Source organism: Oncorhynchus clarkii, chromosome 28 (assembly GCF_045791955.1).
Source record: "Oncorhynchus clarkii lewisi isolate Uvic-CL-2024 chromosome 28, UVic_Ocla_1.0, whole genome shotgun sequence".
In the NCBI taxonomy this organism is placed as follows: domain Eukaryota; kingdom Metazoa; phylum Chordata; class Actinopteri; order Salmoniformes; family Salmonidae; genus Oncorhynchus; species Oncorhynchus clarkii.
Window position 1 is genome coordinate 25562654 of NC_092174.1, and position 19263 is coordinate 25581916.

The window sequence follows — 19263 nt, forward strand, 5'->3', positions numbered from 1 at the left end:
CCTCTGTAGCGCCTTGCGATCGGATGCCAAGCAGTTGACATACCAAGCAGTGATGCAGCCAGTCAAGATGCTCTCAATGGTGCAGCTGTAGAACTTTGAGAATCTGAAGGCCCATGCCAAATCTTTTCAGCCTCCTGAAGTGGAAGAGGAGTTGTTGGGCATTTGTCACGACTGTGTTGGTGTGTGTGGACCATGATAATTCCTTAGTGATGTGGACCCTGAGGAAATTGAATCTCCACTACAGCCCCGTCGATGTGGATGGGGACATGCCCTGTAGTCCACGATCAGCTCCTTTATCTTGCTGACATTGAGGGAGAGGATGTTGTCCTGGAACCACACTGCCAGGCCACTGACCTCCTCTCTATAGGCTGTCTCATCGTCGTCATGATCAGGCCAAACACTGTCGTCTTGTCAGCAAACTTAATGATGGTGTTGTAGTCGTGCGTGGCCACGCAGTTGTGGGTGAACAGGGAGTACATGAGGTAAGTAAGCACGCAACCCTGAGGGGCCCCCGTGATGACGGTCAGTGTGTCGGATGTGCTGTTGCCTATCCTCACCACCCGGGGGCGGCCTGTCAGGAAGTGCAGGATCCAGTTGAAGAGGGAGGTGTTCGGTCCCGCGCTTAGTGATGAGCTTGGAGGGCACTATGGTGTTGAATGTTGAGCTATAGTCAATGAACAGCATTCTCACGTAGGTGTTCCTCTTGTCCAGGTGGGAGAGGGCAGTGTGGAGTGTATTAGAGATTGCGTCATCTGTGGATCTGTTGGGGTGGTATTTGAATTGGAGTGGGCCCAGTGTATGTGGGATGATGGTGTTGATGTGAGCCATGGCCAGCCTTTCAAAGCATTTAATGGCTACAGATGTAAGTGCTACGGGCGATAGTTATTTAGACAGGTTACCTTGTTGGGCACTACTTGCTTCTTTCTTCAATAAGTAACATTGCATGCATCAATGACGTCAGACAGTGGTATGTATGGAAGTGCTTTGAAATGTGCATGACCCATGTATGTGAGACCTTAGATGGCTTAAAAGTTCTGCATGGTCAATACGACAACTGCAGTGGCCGTACACCATTTACAGTGGTACGGCCTCTGCAGAACTCAGGGCATTCATACTTCTTGCGCTTCGTGGAGCAGAGCTGTTGTGAAGTAAGTTGTCAAGGAAGTGAGTTTGTGTTTATACAGGACCTCCCGCACCCACCTACTGTCAAGCAATCGTGTCAATTCATAGCTACAGTATATTGAGCCCTCAGCATTGTTAGAGCACTTGGGAGGTGCATGGTGATGCGGTATGGAGCTCAATTTGACCTCCGCAAACATCCGGAGCCTCGGAATCGCATTTTCGAAATAAGCATAAATGGGCTTTTAGCTTAAATGTCTCCTGCAACAGCTTGCTATTACTATGATCTAAGTTGCTAGAAATGTGTATGTCACATGTATGAGAGACCTTAGAACGATTAGGTTACATGTCTCTTGTATGTTTTTTTTATGCAATACGTGCAACATTTCATTTATGTCTAAATGTCATCCACCCATTTAAGTCATATTACATATTACTATGAATCTTGTATGTGTATTTGTTGCCATATGTATTACTTACAAGTTCCAGGTAGAACATAAGAATCTTGTTAAATTCTTCTATATCTTTTCAATAAGGGATAATATTTCAGCCTTAAGAAGAAGCAACAGCTAGCTGACTCAGCCTTGGGATTCATTAGCAGAGGCCATTTTGAGGTTGTTACTTCTCTTCGACACTAGTTCTAAGGGCAATTATTTGAGCCCAACATGGAGACAATTAGCCAGTGTAGCAGTTTGGGTAACCAGCTGTGTAATGCATCACTGGGATTGGTCATTAGACAGGAAGATGTGAAGGGAGACTGGGGTGGCTGAGGTGCCCTGGGGACCTTCTGGGGCAATGGACCAAGCTGTGGGCGCTTGAGGATGTGAGGTGAATTATGTTCTGAGACACACACTCTAAAGTTGCTCTTAACTTCAACTTGCTCTTTGTGTGATGTTCTCATGTGATAGAACTGCCTATGGTCATGAACAATCCATATACAATTGAGGTTTTATGATATTGCATAATCAAAGATGGTGAAAATGTGTGTTTACGAGGACCATCTGAAGGATAGGCTACCCATTGCTATGGCAGTCAGCATAAAATCATACAACACAATTATTAACTCTCTGCGAAAGAATACTGCCAACCAGTTACAGTATAAAGGACAAAACAAAGAGTGAAATCTCCCTCATCCCCAGAGCCTACTGTCTGCTGGAGAAATATGTGTTGCTGGAGCCTAAAGGTGTCTGTGCTGCTGATAAAAATAAACAATGCGTCTATATAGGATCCAGCCTATTCTTCAACACAGAAACAACTCCACAGGGGAAGTGCTTTTCACTTCTGACAAGAGTGGGGACGAGCTATGGTTAGGGAACCAGATAGTTTCAATGAACAATTCAGACAGAAGGACAACTCAGCTTTATAGTTAATTGCTGCAGAGCCACGATAGTCAACCCATTATTTATTCAAACCCACTCACCACTTACACTGCTGCTATATTGATTAATATTACCATTAATATGTATCCTTTTTACACATTTACATATACAGTACCCCCTGCACATTGTAATTATGGTACTGGTACTTTTTCTTTTCGTACTTCGTGTGTTTTCTTACTTTATATTCGTACTTTATATTATTTCCTCTCACCTTGATACTGAATATTGAGAACTGCATTGTTGGGAAAGAGCTTGTAAATAAGCATTTCACTGTACTGTTTTACACCTGCTGTATCCTGTGCAAAGAAACGTTGAAACTATAAACTGGCTGTGTACTCCAGAAGCGTTAATAGATCGTTTTGTATAGAGGTGTTTATAGAGGTCTTTCAGAAATGATCCGAGTCAACAACAGTTAGAGGTCAAAGAAAAACAGGATAGCCTGCAATTAAAAATCTGAATACTCTGAATGAAAATATCAGATGTTGGAGAACTTATACTGCCCCTATTCCCTATATAGTGCACTTCTAGTGCTCTACCCATTAGGCTTTGGTCAAAAGTAGCGCACTATATAGGGAATAGGACGCCGTTTGGGATGCATCAAGTGTTTAATGAAGACCCGTTGGATTTGACTGACCTGACAGGGCATCATAGCAGTCATCCTCTGTGAGTGTGTTTTTTTTGGCTTTACAGAGGGACTGCTGGTCTACTTCCTGGTGCTCTGTAGCTAACGTCTGGAGAGCCTCTGACCGTAGCTTGTTCTCCTCTACTTCCTGTTCCAACTTCACACACACACACGTTGGCACTTTAGACAAGACATGGCATAGAATGCCCTAATAAACACTATCCCACACAACATTAATTTGACATTTGTTTTAATAGATCTGATAAACAGTGAGATGTGTTTGTGTGGTATTGATCACTCCCTCTGTAGAGTTTGTAGTTGAAGCTGCTCCTGAGGGGTAGGCAGGTCATTGTTCTAAACCCCGTCCTACAGATCCAGTTTCCTCCACTCGGAACCAAACACCCCCATCTCATAGAGCAATGTGGGCCAGGATCAAGTGTCTTTCCTGGGCAACCTGAGCTCGGTTGCTGGCCATTCCCCCCTGTCTGATGCTGCTGTTATGGATCCTCCACTAACAGGAGGACAGTATAAAAAGGCACTATGACAAAACAAAACTCTTACCAAGCATCAGCATAAGTCAGAACCTGGGCTTTGACCACTCAAGAGACCGCTGGAAAGAAAGTCAACCTACTTCGAGTTACAGTTTCTCCTTTGATGCGTTTCCAGAGAAAATAAGTACTATGGTAAATAAATAAATACTTGATCTAAAATACTTTCCCTACTGATCTACTGAGGGGGAAGTTGATTGAATTCCATGAGTAAAGAAAGCACAGTAACTGAAGACAAAAACAAAGTGAGTCAAGTCTCCACAGAGTGAAAAGATGCCAAAGTCACCATGGGAAAGGATGACAGGCAAACAGCCTCAGCCTCAGCCTCAGCTGTCTCCATCAGAAACTGGAGCCAGTAAATCTGAGATAGCGGCCACCATCTTCAATTAAAGTTATGAGAAAAAAAACGTCAATTATCCTGCCTGAAGAACTGTTTCACATTACACTGCCCACGTAGCCTACACACAATCATGTACACACACACACACACACATACCGAGGGGCAGTTTCTAATAATAGGTGATGTTTCCTTTATTACAAACTATTGTGGCTGTCTGACATTCACCTTGGTGCGTTACTGTATGACTTATTCTGGTACAATGCACACATTGTTGAGCTTGTTGTCATCACAGTCAAAAGGGCATGTGGACAAACAATACCACAACCTCTGCAAAACACTAACGTATTTAATAACCACTAGGTCATAGCTACCTGAGAGGTAGGGGGACAAACAGTGAGAGGGTACTTGTTATCTATTCTATATGATGACGTAAAGGATTAGTGAATATTATATATCATGGCTCTTGAACATAACCAGGAGGTAAAATAACCACTTTAAACCCAGAGGCCAGATGGCAATTCCAAGAGAGAATACAGAGGACGATAAACAAAAACCCTTCAGTACCAGAAGAGTCACTGGAGAGTGCAGAATGTTGAAGTCCTCAGATTGTTTCTTAAAATGTCAGGACACTTACATAGGTAGATGGTAAATTGAAAACTCAAAGTCGTTGCCTTGTAAGTTCACAATAGTAGGTGCTGATTCATACAAAAACATTCTCCATCCCTTCTAACCCAGACGATAGATCAGACAATTATCATAATATACTGTCTGTATATTATAATTGTCTGTCTGTTCTCTATAGCTCTAATTGGAGTCTAGCCCAATGTTAATTACCCCAGCCTGCTCCAGTGCTGCGGCTGAGGTCAGAGAGATGAGGAAGACTCCTGTGAATCAATATGCTAATACAGGTTGTGCTGAGCTGCTTCAAAAAGAGCTCTATTTGTGATCATTAGATGATCAGATTGGCAGGTGGGATGCAAAAAAGGTGAATTTATCACAACAGATAGGGTCCTTACTTTCCATCCGTCCTTTGATGGAACAACACATCAAACAAGGTAAAAGGCCAGGTAAACATGTTTTATATACAATACCTGAAACCACATCAAAATTGAATCCTGAATTCAATACAACAGGATTCATTTTTGTCAAACCCATTCCTTGTGTAAGACTTACAAAAAGTCTAGTTTGAATGTAGAATGGCTGAGTCCTGATTTTTCATCCTTCTCCCAAATGGGAGTGGGCAAGTCCACACTTTGGGGGTGGAGAATTGGGACTCACTTTCTGAAGGGTGGAACATCAATTTCTTTTAAGAAATGCGGGTGAATTATATCCATCCTATAAATAGATGCCTTTGACATTCTGCTGAATAGATGCCTTTGATTCTGCTGTCTGGCACCATAGTGTCAGAAACAGTCCATTTCAGTCCACAGTCCACAGTCCCCCCCCCCCCCCCCCCCCCCCCCCCCCCATACAAGTTACAGTGCAGTAGGCCTGTCAACACATTCACATCAGCTAAAAAGACATCCTCTAGAGATCTCAATGGAGGTTAGGGAGAGTTGGTACTGTAGCGAGAAGGAGAACAAAACCAGATGCTGTCTTAAATAGGTCAGGGTTAGTTCCAGTCTGTATGCTCTGGAAGGGGATTTGCTTAGATATACCATAAATAATGGAAAATATCAGATACAAGGACATTTCAATTAGGAATGAGCCTCTCTATTGACCATGGCCAGTTGTTTAATGCTGAAAGATGCTTTATCCCCCACATCTACCCCTCTCCATTTTCAACTTAGATCAAGGAATATCAACAGTAGAACATTCTAGATTTAAATCTAGGACATAAATGATGAGAAACTGCCATTTTGATTAGCATAACATATGCTGCCTTTTATATCCACCAGATGAAACATCCTTACAAATAGCATATTCTCACTCTGCCTGTGAAATAAGCACCTGTAAATACTACATTTTCTCTACTCAGAACAAGGTAGTCTTGCTCATCTATGTAGCTACAGAAACTAATTGAGCTCACGTTGCAGCAGGAGCCCGAGCCAAGGCTCACAAGACCATCTGAAGCGGTAGCTTGGCTCTGGAGAACCATCCGGGAATACTTTGTTGTGTAACGTGCCCCAGTGCTTTCTTTCTCTCCTACCCTCCTCTCCTCCCCCTATCCCATCCCTCCAGCCTCTCGCCTCAGCACACACAGCGCTATTTCAAGCTCCGCTGAGGCTCTGTGGCTGTATTGTACTCTTTCGAAAGCCTCAGAGAATCACAGCTCCCAGTCTCGCTGCCCGGGACCCTGAAGCTGCAAGCTTTAACTTTGTTTTCACGCTAGAGAGGAAAGAGATTCTGGGGCAAACGGGTCCTATTGAATACTAGATACACTACTGTACAGTGTTGACATCTAAATGGGGTTCTTTGGCACTAAGGGGTTTCGTCTCTTCACTACCCTCCCAATTGTGCATTTAACTAAACATATTTACATAATGGAGTAGAATTAACCAAACATGGAAACAACAACGAAAGGTCCTGGGGTCTGTTTAGTAGAGTGCAATGTTACTGAACATTCTAATCAAGTCATCTCTATTTATTATACAGTTGAATTCGGAAGTTTACATACACCTTAGCCAAATACATTTAAACTCAGTTTCACAATTCCTGACATTTAATCCTAGTAGAAATTCCCTGTCTCAGGTCAGTTAGGATCACCACTTTATTTTAAGAATGTGAAATGTCAGAATAATAGTAGAGAGAGTGATTTATTTCAGCTTTTATTTCTTTCATCACATTCCCAGTGGGTCAGAAGTTTACATACACTCAATTAGTATTTGGTAGCATTGCCTTCAAAATGGTTGAACGTGGGTCAAACGTTTAGGGTAGCCTTCCACAAGCTTCCCACAATAAGTTGGGTGAATTTTGGCCCATTCCTCCTGACAGAGCTGATGTAACGGAGTAGGCCTCCTTGCTCGCACACACTTTTTCAGTTCTGCCCACAAATGTTCTATGGGATTGAGATCAGGGCTTTGTGATGGCCACTCCACTACCTTGACTTTGTTGTCCTTAAGCCATTTTGCCAAAACTTTGGAAGTATGCTTGGTGTCATTGTACATTTGGAAGACCCATTTGCGACCAAGCTTTAACTTCCTGACTGATGTTTTGAGATGTTGCTTCAATATATCCACGTACATTTCCTGGCTTATAATGCCACCTTTTTTGTGAAGTGCACCAGTCCTTCCTGCAGCAAAGCAACCCCCACAACATGACGCTGCCACCCCCATGCTTCACGGTTGGGATGGTGTCCTTCGTCTTGCCACCGTCCCCCTTTTCCTCCAAACATAATGATGGTCATTATGGCCAAACAGTTCTATTTTTGTTTCATCACTCCAGAGGACATTTCTCCAAAAAGTACAATCTTTGTCCGCATGTGCAGTTGCACAGTCTGGCTTTTCTATGGTGTTTTTGGAGCAGTGGCTTCTTCCTTGTTGAGCGGCCTTTCAGGTTATGTCGATATAGGACTTGTTTTACTGTGGATAAAGATACTTTTGTACCTGTTTCCTCCAGCATCTTCAAGGTCCTTTGCTGTTGTTATGGGATTGATTTGCACTTTTTGGACCAAAATACGTTCATCTCTAGATGACAGAACACGTCTCCTTCCTGAGCGGTATGACGGCTGCGTGGTCCCACAGTGTTTATACTTGCGTACTATTGTTTGTACAGATGAACGTTGTACCTTAAGACTGATTTATTTTGATTTTCCCATAATGTCAAGCAAAGAGGCACTTAATTTGAAGGTAGGCTTTTAAATACATCCACAGGTACACCTCCAATTGACTCAAATGATGTCAATTAGCCTATCAGAAGCTTCTAAAGCCATGACATCATTTTCTGGAATTTTCCAAGCTGTTTAAAGGCACAGTCAACTTAGTGTATGTAAACCTTCTGACTCACTGGAATTGTGATACAGTGAATTATAAGTGAAATAATCTGATTGTCATAACCAAACTATAGTTTGTTAACAATAAATTTGTGGAGTGGTTGAAAAACAACTTTTAATGACTCCAACCTAAGTGTATGTAAACTTTCGACATCAACTGTATTTTCAACATATCTGAACATTTGACCTCCGAATACAGCCTGGTCACATGCTGTGATCACAGCGACGAAATTCAGACTGTAAAAGAAACATGACAGGAAGTGTTTAGGTTAATCTTCAGGTCCCATGCAGTGAGCTGGCCCGCTGAGAGAGGTCAGTGCGGAGAGCAGGGTGCAGACCTGGGCTCAGGTCACCATCTCCCCTGGTGAGAGATGAAAGACAGGGTGACTCATTGAGGAGACGAGGGGTTATGGCTGCCTGGCATCTGTCTGTGATGCTGTTCCCTGAGGGTTTGGAGGCGGCTGTCATTCTGTTTTGTGGACATACTGTACGTGAATGACTTTAGAAGTCTCACACAAAACCACTGATACTGGTGACAAAAACCAAGTGACAGCAGTTGTTCTTGTTCCTACAGATTAAAATATATATATAACATGGAGCCAGTGTTTTTGTTGTGACTTAGGTGTGAGGCAGAGATCGGTGTCAAAGATGTTACTGAGACAGTTGCACAGACGTGTGTGTGTGTGTGAGCATCAGACTCCACTTTAAGGAGTTTCTGCACCGCCTACATACAATACAGTCACTACTGTGATATCAAGTCTATATTGGAAAACAAAGCAGGAAAAACAAAGACAAACGAGACATCCACAATTCAAAGGCCAATCACACGCTCTCGCTCCTTGCCTGAGATAAATCATTTGGACTTCTTTGATAATAGTCCAAATCTGGATATAATGAATGATCTGGGTCAGGGAATATTCACCCACTGGAGAGGGGACTGGAACTGCATCTAAACCACCAAATGACTCACATCATCTTCATATCACACATCTGTGAGAACTAAAAGCTGCTCATAACACAACAACAATCACAACAAACCCAACAACATGTGGCTCAATGTTAACTTTGGATCCTGATCATAATGTTTCCTTTGTCAGGAAAATCTTCTGGCCATACCATTTCAACATGACATGGGGTCAGGAGTTTTTCCTGATCAGTTAAGCAGTCCGGAAACACCCCCAGATTCATCAGTATTACATGACTGTGGCCCTGAGTTTTCCTTGGTCAGATACAGTCAGGAAACACTTAGGGCACTATTAATCACCCTCTCTGAGGGTCTCAGGTGGAGTTGGGATATGCAAAAAACTCATTTCCAATTCAGACATGCATATAATACACACTTGTAGATGTGTGAAATAGGACAAATATGAGCTCCAATCAAATTATTATCATCATCATCAACAGGCAAAGAATGGCTATTTAGGCAGCAGCTGCAACAGTAGAAACAGTAGTAGTGAGAGCTGTGCCGTGGTAGGAACAGAGGGATGGAGATAAATGGATTAATGTTAATACTGTCCATCTCTACCTCCTGGACACTCTGCTAGGTGTCTTAATCCCATTAGTCTGATCTCACACATCCAACTCAGAGATGGAGCCGACACACATCGTTGTGCTTGTTCAGACATCTCGGTGATCCGTTGTCCAAGCAACCAATCCCGTTTCGACTGTCTGGCCAGTGAGCCTTGTTTATGACACTCACTTTGCATTGCTTACTATGGATAGAATCTTCTAGAACGCTGCTAGATATTCTGAGCGCTATCAGACAGCACTAGCCCAGGATCAGCAAGCAGAAGGCAATGTATCCGACCACTGTATCCGACCACTCATTTGAATGCCAGCTCAAAACGGTCATTTTTAAATCAGAAAAGGTGAGAAGGAAATAAACTTTTTCCAGACATACACTACATGGCCAAATGCTTGTCGAACAGCTCATTCCAATGGGCATTAATATGGAGTTGGTCCCCCCTTTGCTACTATACCACCGCCTCCACTCTTCTGGGAAGGCTTCCACTACCTGTTGGAACATTGCTGCTATAACAGCCTCCACTCTTCTGGGAAGGCTTTCCACTATCTGTTGGAACATTGCTGCTATAACAGCCTCCACTCTTCTGGGAAGGCTTTCCACTAGCTGTTGGAACATTGCTGCGGGTACTTGCTTCCATTCAGCCACAAGACCATTAGTGAGGTCGGGCACTGATGTTGGCCAATTAGACATGTACGCAGCCAGATTTCCAATTCATCCCAAAGGTGTTCGAGGGGGTTGAGATCAGGGCTCTGTGCAGGCCTGTCAAAGTCTTCCACACTGATCTTGACAAACCATTTCTGTATGGACCTTGCTTTGTGCATGGGGGCATTGGCATGCTGAAACAGGAAAGGGCCTTCCCCAAACTTGAAAGCACAGAATCATCTAGAATGTTATTGTATGCTGTAGTGCTAAGATTTCCCTTCACTGGAACTAAGGGACTTAGCCCAAACCATAAAAAAACAGCACAGACCATTATTCCTCATCCACCAAACTTTACAGTTGCCAATATGCATTGGGGCAGGTAGCGTTCTCCTGGCATCCGCCAAACCCAGATTCGTCCGTCGGACTGCCAGATGCTGACGCGTGATTCATCACGCTAGAGAGCATGTGTCCACTGCTCCAGAGTCCAATGGCCGCGAGCTTTACACCACTCCAGCCGACACTTGGCATTGCGCATGGTGATCTTAGGCTTGTGTGTGGCTGGTCTGCTATGGAAACCCATTTCATGAAGCTCTCAACGAATAGGTCTTGTGCTGACGTTGCTTCCAGAGGCAGTTTGGAACTCGGTAGCGAGTGTTGCAACCGAGGACAGACGCACTATGCGCTTCAGCACTTGGCGGTCCAATTCTGTGAGGTTGTATGGCCTACAACTTCGCGGCTGAGCCATATTTGCTCCTAGATGTTTCCACTTCACAATAACAGCACTTAGTTGACCAGGGATGCTCTTGCAGGGCACTAATGTGAAACATGGACTTGTTGGAAAGGTGGCATTTAGTGTATGTTTCTTACCATGAAGCTGCTGAAATACTGGCTGATTATTGCAGTCATATCATCAGTGACTTACTACATTCAAACCAGGACTTCAGCCTTGCTCTTTCTGTATTGCAGAGGGACTCTATTGTCATACAACCTTCCCTCTGGAAATGTCATAGCACCAGATGTTGAAGTCCAAGTTCACTAAACACAGCAGCGCTGTGAGCACAGCTTGTCCTTACTGTATGTAAAATGTATTGCTAAATCCTCTACAAATTCACAACTCATTTTTTTAATCAAAACAAACAGTTTCAGCTCTTCGTCAGGTACCTCTTATAATGCTCTAACAATATGACAGAGTACACTGCAATAAAACCCAATGTCATAAAATGCATATTACCAGATAAAAGTTGTAAATGCACTGAACACTATGCAAAAAACTCTTCATGCACACTCAATGGCACACTTCACCATCAGAGCAGTCAAGATGACTTGTTCTGAATGTAAAATGCCTGTTTTTAATGATCTACGTATATTGCAAAAGAGACCCTACCCTGGTCTAAATGGTGAATCCCTGTTTAAATAAAAGGTCAAATAAATACATTTAAGAAACTCTCACTTGAACAACCTTCAAGTACTTAGCTTCAGAATGAAACAAGCACAGTTTATAAAGAGCAGCCTAATGCAAATAGACCCATAGTAGTTCAGAAGACAATGAAAAACAAAGGGAAGATGTTTGTCTGTACCTGAGTGGATAGAGGGTGCTGCTGTCACTTTTCCTCCTCCTGTCCTCGGGATGCTCTGCTGGGTGGTAGAATTGTGCCTGCCTCTGTGAACGTACGTACGTGCGTGCGAGTGTGAAAGCATGTGTCTTTGCTTGAGTGTTAATATGCACGTGCAACAGTTCCGTCTCCAAATGCCTAGCGTTTCCCTTAAGCAAGAGCGTGTGTGAGTGTGTGTGCCTGCACTGATCTGCAAGCAGAGTGCAGAGCTCAGCATAAAAGCGGATCTTGCTCGGCTGTGTCCTTGCTACAGGCTCGCTAGTGATTACCACTCTGTTCTACTGATGTCCCAAGGGCACGGTCGCGAGGACAGGTGCGCACACACACAAACAAACCCTCCCTTCTACACATACACAGCCCCTCAGTTTACTACCCCTCCCTTGTCACACAGCTACTGGCCAGTCACAGCAGGGGGAGGGGCTTCTATAACCCATTCACCATGAATGCATGAGCCAATAAGAACACAGCCCACTTGTAAACAATTGTGTAAGCATCAATACGACTGAATGGGCCTGGGCTAGCTTAGCTTGTGTTCACACAAGCAAGGCTAACTGAAACCAACTGTCACTTTTCTGGAGTAGAATATTAAAAATAAGGTAACAATGGAACTCTGTGATTGGCTAGCCCTGAAGAAGTTGGAATCTGTGTTGGTTTGAGTTCCGGTCTGTGTGTGTGCGTGTAGACTAGTGGTTTCAACCTGTGGTCCGCTGTGCAGATGGTCTGCAAAATGTTTTAGTGTTTATTTATTTTAGATCAAGAGCTTTTGATAGTGATTTGGTGGTCTCCAGAACGGAAATATTTGGGATCCGCTGGTGTTGACTTCATCTGACCTGGAGGGAGTCTGTGAGGTCGCCAAGATCTATCTTCATCCCCCTCCTCATCTGTCTGCTTCTGGGTAGTGACAGCTGCTGTTGGCCACATGCTCCTCCAGGGCATCCAAGCATCTCTGTACACATGTACATACAAGCACAAATAAAAACACTCCACAGAACTAGGCCTATGTGTTGTAAACTATAAAGTACGTTGTCCCAAACCACATAATCTATACTAGGAGAACATCACTTTTCTTATAGCCTCTGGATCCATCTTGGATGACACCTTAAAGTGATGGAGACCAAAGATCAAAGCACTGGCGGCTGAAGAGGCACTAGTCCCATGCTTTAACCTGGAGAGGAACATGAATGACGTACAATCTAAATGAGTGACAGACATAAAAACAATAGACATTAAAGATATGACAGTAGGTTTTTCTAATGTCAACATAATGTGACAGATATGCATTGCAAGGATGGAGGAGGGTAGGCATGTACATAACAGTGAAAGGTTAACTAACTGTCTGTTGTGCTGTCCACATCTTAATGTGTGGTAGAGCATGGAGAACACAGTGCCCTGGTGCCTACCTACTCTGCAGTGAGCTTTCATCAGATCCTTAGAGCCTTGTCAGACACCAACCACTGTATCCGTTCTGGAAACAAACACACAAAGATATCCCTGCACTGCCTCAGGCTCTTCAGGGGAAAGAGGAGCAGGTTGCTGTGTATCCAATAGGGAGGGAGGGATAGGGGAGTAAGGGTGGAAGTAGCTTAAAGACTCACTGTCTTGGATACCAGAATATAACTCCGTTTGAATGACCACCCAATAGGAATGCCATCCCAGAAAACTGGCACTCTGAGGGTCAAACGCAGCATCACTACATTACAATATCAGTTTTCTAAAGTTTCAGAAACACTAAACATCAGTTCCCAAATATAGTAATTCTATAGTAGTTAATTCCATTCTGTTCGAGATTGTACAGTATATTTCAAAATATATTAATATTTGCTTAGAATAAATACAAAAGACACACAAATACTTTCCATAGGCCTTCAAAGTTCGGCACAACACAAGTCGTATCCTCTAGCGGAATAATTTTTTGTTTTGTTTCAGTAGATTCACAGAATCAGCAGCTTTTTGCTCCAATGTTCCTCTCGCATCTCACCTTGTCATGACTGCCCACCAGAATCTGCTTAATCTCCTCACTGCAGGCCAGGTCAAAAACGGTTTGGTCTGCAACAGAACATAGCCATTTATCAGTAATTTATCAATGACATCCTGCTAGCTGACAGGGAGGGAGGCAGTGAATAGAACACATATGCGTCCCAAATGGAACCTTATTCTAGTTCACTACTTTTTAACAGGGAGAATAGGGCTCTGGTAAAAGGCAGTGCACTATGTAGGGAATAGGGTGTCATTTGGGACTCACCATAGACACCAACTAAGTAGATTTTGCTTTGTAAATGTTAGGCAAAATCTATATGACTGTTCTATACATTATGAAATGCAAGTGATTTGAAACTGCATCCAGGCTCTTCGTAAAGTAATATCCATGCAAACATGCAAGTCACAAGCCTATTTAATATTTATTAAAAAGGTATTCCATAGTTATAAAAATAATGTGTTTAATTTCTTCAGTGGACATATCAGTTGCTACATACTGCTCATTCTTGATGCTGGGGCTGGCTCCAGACTTGAGCATCTTTCTCACACACTGCTTCTGCCCCCTGTAGGCAGGTCTCTACAGTGGATGTCTGGAGGCCGCATCTTGCAGAGCTGAGAAAGGTAAGACATCCAAAGTGAATGAATGAATTAAGCACATGGTGTCTATACATTCACTTAACATGCATGACACATGTAAGTTAACTCTGCATGTAAGCAATTGATAAATGTGCAAACTAAATTTGTATAAAACCAAACAAGTTTTTGTGGCAGAATCTTGCATCCTCTCCTGAAGGACAAGGTTGACCTCTTCAATTGCAAAGTCAGTAACCAAGCTGATGACAATGTAAGATGAAATGTAACATGATATACAGTGTTAATCATCAAGAAGACCATTTGGGCAGTCAGCCGAAAGCCAGGCTTCTACTCTACTCCACCTTGAAGTTGAGAGGTTCAGTGGAGGGCCAGGGATGATCAGATGCTGACCAGCTGAGACAGGCTGAAGATGTCTCCCTCTCTGTCCACCCCCAGAAGCTTCGCTTCCTTCCTCTTCTCCTCTCTAATCTCTGCAGCTGTGCACAATTGAAATAGGGTTTGTAAACCAGGGTCGTGTTCAGTAGGGCAAACAGTAGTAAAATGTTATGCAACGGAAAGGAAAATATGTGTACTTATTGTACAAGTTCACGAAGTACCTCCCCATCTCATTCTGTTTAAAATCTCGCTCGACCCACTGAAAATGTGTGTTCTTATTGGACAAGTTCAGAAAATACCATGCCATTTCAAAACTTTTTTCATCTACTGAACACAACCTAGTGCAGGGATGAAGCGAGACCATCAATCACACAACTTACCCTCGTGCATGGCGATGGTCTCATTATCCTCGTAGACAGATTTAGGGACCTGGGCTGTCCCGTAGATGATAGTGGCACAGGTATCATAACATAAAAATAACTACTTCCTGTAAAAGAAACAGGATTACATTATCCATAGAAATGCAATACTAAGTAGCTGTGCATACCGCACACCTGAACACACATTATATTGTACACACGTGGAAGTACTGGAAAAAGCACATGAAATTATGAAATGTTTATTCCCACGTTATTCTGCAAATTCACATCAGCACCATCCTAACACACATACACAATGCTTAAACGTTCATTTGAATACAACTAAGTACTCTATAAGTAAAATTATGTGTAATACATTAACAATTGACAAGTAAGTCTGTACTCTCACCTTGAGTAACTCCTTCACAACATCTTTGTGTCCAAAGTAGCAGGCCAGATCCAACCTGACAACAACAAATTGCTCAATAATTGATGTAGCCTATCTGACATTACAGACTGACACTTACTAAATCTGCAACAACGTTACAATTTGTGCTGTGACTTAATTAGCATATGAAAATAATGAAAAGCATCATGAAAATAAATACACTTCTGGGTTCATATCGACTCACCTCACCTGGGCAAAGTGTTATTGTTAGATTCCATGAGCAACAGGTGATTAAAAAAACATTAATCAATCAGCTTTGATATCCGGGAAATGTGCCTATGTTCCGGGGCTTGAAATCAATATTTGGTGGTTGCAACAGTCGCCCACAGAAAAGTCACGTTTTAGAGGAGTGTGTGGTCGGCTACGCTAGACTGTTTTGCTTCTAAACGTTCGTTATTAACTTAATTTCAATAGTGAGCAGGACATATATTCTAACTTACATTCGTTTCGCAGTAAAGAACATCCACTATAGAAAAGGTTGCGTTGACAATTGACAGCGCATATCGTGAAATTGGATCTCAGCTGACAAGGACTGGAACTTGTGGACACACGTGATCAATTTAAAGCGTTTCATCGTCATTGTAAGAAACGTTTATTTCTAGAAAATGTGTTTTTAACAAAGATTATCTAAATTTCAAAATCACAGAGAATTAAGAAAAGCCATTTAATAGAACATGCTCTCACGCATTTGAGCAAGTGTTGTTCTCCAATAGTACGCTAGATGGAACTATTGCAATGAACCCCACCCTATGTGTGGTTTCATTGTTCAGGCCATTAGGCTTTAGACAAAATGTACACTTCGTCAATGAAAGATCAACCCCAAGCTTCCTAGATTGTTTTAAGGTAAACAATTATTGTAAGTTATTATTTGTGTGAGGTCATTCTATCATTTTTACCTCCACACTAAAACACAAGCCTACCTGGAAGGGAAAAAAAGTAAAGCAATGCCAACTCTTGCCCACTTTTTCTGGGGCCTCATTTATCAAAGGTGCCTACGCACATACAATTCTCTAAAGCTTGTGTGCACCAATAAGATTTCCCGAAAAGGTTGGCATTTACAAAGACCGGATAGGAAGCCAGACATGGCACTCCCTCATTTTGTGTTTTATAATATAATACCACAGAGTCCTAATACCCATAAAACCTAGCCATCAAACAGGGAAATGGTTCCAATTGTTTTGCCACCATTCATTTTTCCCATAGAGGATATTAGAAACACTTCAAATTAGGGCTGTGTTGCATGTATGCTTACCCTGTCATGATGTTTTTATAACTGTGTAAATCTCTAGGACAAGGGGACATTTGATCAATATATTAATCTGTATTTACACCCCCCCCCCCCCCCCCCCCACACACACAAATTAAATGCTAATTAGCTGGTAATGTGGTTATCATAAGGACTTACAAATGCTATGACGAGCTGGACAAGCCTGCTGAGGTAAGAACCTCTGGATTAACTATATGTTAGCTAAATGTAGTAATGAATAAATTGGCAACATTTCTTTAAATTGACAATTCTGTGAACTGTGTTGTGAAAGTTTTAAATTGACACAATAACTGATAGCAAAGGTGTCAGCTAGAGATGATGTGAAGGAGCTTTCAGGGATTTGTAGTTTTGCATGTCTACTTTGATGCTAATTAGAATTTTCGAATCTGAGAGTAAATACAGCCAAATATATTATAAGTTGCCTTGTCCGATAGAGATTTACATGGTTATCAAAATGTCACACCAGGGTAAGCCTACATGAAACACAGACCTTAGCATAGAATTAGAGCACATAGAGCAGAGCTACTGCTTCTTATATTTGCTTTCAATGGGAATGAGAGATCTATAACTCACATTTCTATGTGAATTTGGTCGTTTGTCCAAAAAGTTACATCGCCCACCAGGTGGTAGATTGCCCACCAGGTGCCCTTAGAGAGTTCTTCAATGAGTTTGACACCTTGATAAGCTAATTTCCTGATGATGGCTCACCGTTCTTCTTGGCAACTTCAACCTCCCGACATCTGCCTTTGATTCATTTCTTTCCCTTGCACTCTTTCCCTTGCCTGTTTGACCTCACCCTTTTCCAGTTCCCTCCCACACACAAGACAGGCAATACTCTTGACCTCATCTTTACTAGAGGCTGTTAGGCTACTAATCTCACTGCAACCCCCCTTCAGGTCTCTGATCACTACTTTTTATTTTCTGTCTCTCTCCTCTAACCCTACCCACTCAACACCCTATCCAGATGGCCATGCGCCATCCCAATCTTTTCTCTCTCTCTCTCTCTCTCTCTCTACTCTTTCCTCTTCTATTCTATCATCTCTCCCTTCTGCTAAATCCTTCTCCATCCGGTCTCCTGATTCTGCCTCTTCGACCCTACTCTCCTCCCTTTCCGCTTCCATTGACTCGCACTGTCCCCTTTCCTCCCGGTTGCCTCGGCCCTCTCCTCCTGCTCTGTCACTGAGTGACTCATTGCGAGTTTACAGAACAGGACTGCAGGCAGCTGAGCAACAATTGAGTTCCAATTAAACTTCCGGAGGACCTAGCATCCTTTGTCCCTCCTCTCTACCTTCTCTTCCTCTGTATCTGCTGCTAAAGCCACTTTCTTTCACTCAAAATTTGAAGCTTCTGCCTCTAATCCTAGGAAACTATTTTCCACCTTCTCTTCCCCCCTTAATCCACCACCCCCTCCCTCCCTACAAAGCGGTCAAGGTAGTTCTCTGTGAGTGGGACCAGTGGACTCAATAGGCTGAGTGAATGAGGAGCGGATGTCGTCAACCTTCTTTTCAAAGTGGTTGACAAAGTCATCCCTCTCTCACCAGATGAGATCCTGCGACTTGTGAGGTCCGGCCGCCCGACAATCTGCCCGCTCGACCCCATCCCCTTCTCCAGACCATCTCTGGAGACCTTCTCCCTTCCCTCATCAACTTATCCCTGACCACTGGCTGCATCCCATCTGACTTCAAATTGGGCTGAGTTGATCCCTTTCTCAAGAAACCAACACTCAACTCCTCTGATGTCAAAAACTACAGACCGGTATCTTTTCTTACAAAACACTTGAGTACGCTGTCTCTGACCAACTCTCTCGCCATCTCTTTCAGAATTACCTTCTTGACCCTAACCAGTCAGGATTCAAGATGGGTCACTCAACTAAGACAGCTCTTCTCTGTGTCACGGAATCTCTCTGCACTACCAAAGCTGACTCTCTCTCCTCTGTTCTCATCCTCCTAGATCTATCTGCTGCTTTCGACACTGTGAACCATCAGATCCTCCTCTCCACGCTCTCAGGGCTAGGCGTCTCAGGCTTTGTCTTGGATTGCATCCTACCTGGCAGGCCACTCCTACCAGGTGACATGGAGAGGATCTGTGTCTGCACGCCTTTCTCTCACTACTGGTGTCCCCCAGGACTCGGTTCTAGGCCCTTTAATCTTCTCTCTATACACTAAGTCACTAGGCTTCTTCATATCCTCACATGGTCTCTCCTATCATTGCTATGTGGATGACACTCAACTATTTTTCTCCTTCCCCCCCTTTCTGACACCAAGGTGGTGACACGCATCTCTGCATACCTGGCAGATATCTCAGCTTGGATGTCTGCCCACCACCTCAAGCTCAACCTCGACAAGACGGCGATGCTCTTCCTCCTGTGGAAGGCTGCCCACTCCAGGACCTCTCCATCACTGTTTCCCCCTCCCAGAACGCAAATAACATTGGCGTGACCCTGGACAACACCCTGTGGTTCTTTGCAAACATCCATTCTCTGCAAACATCAAAGCAGTGACTCACTCCAGCATGTTCATGCTCT

General features: G+C 43.2%; 1 protein-coding gene and 1 pseudogene across 2 annotated transcripts in view; both read right to left on the reverse strand.

Moving 5' to 3' along the window:
- The window catches only part of LOC139386832 (oxysterol-binding protein-related protein 1), a 40138-nt gene extending 28188 nt beyond the window's left edge, over nt 1-11950 (reverse strand). For both annotated transcript variants that reach the window (XM_071132680.1, XM_071132679.1), the window contains exon 1: nt 11684-11950. The gene's annotated coding sequence lies outside the window, so the exon portion shown is untranslated. The remainder of the gene's footprint in view (nt 1-11683) is intronic.
- LOC139386737 (oxysterol-binding protein-related protein 1-like) lies at nt 74-19215 on the reverse strand (annotated as a pseudogene).
- Nucleotides 19216-19263: the final 48 nt, after the last annotated feature.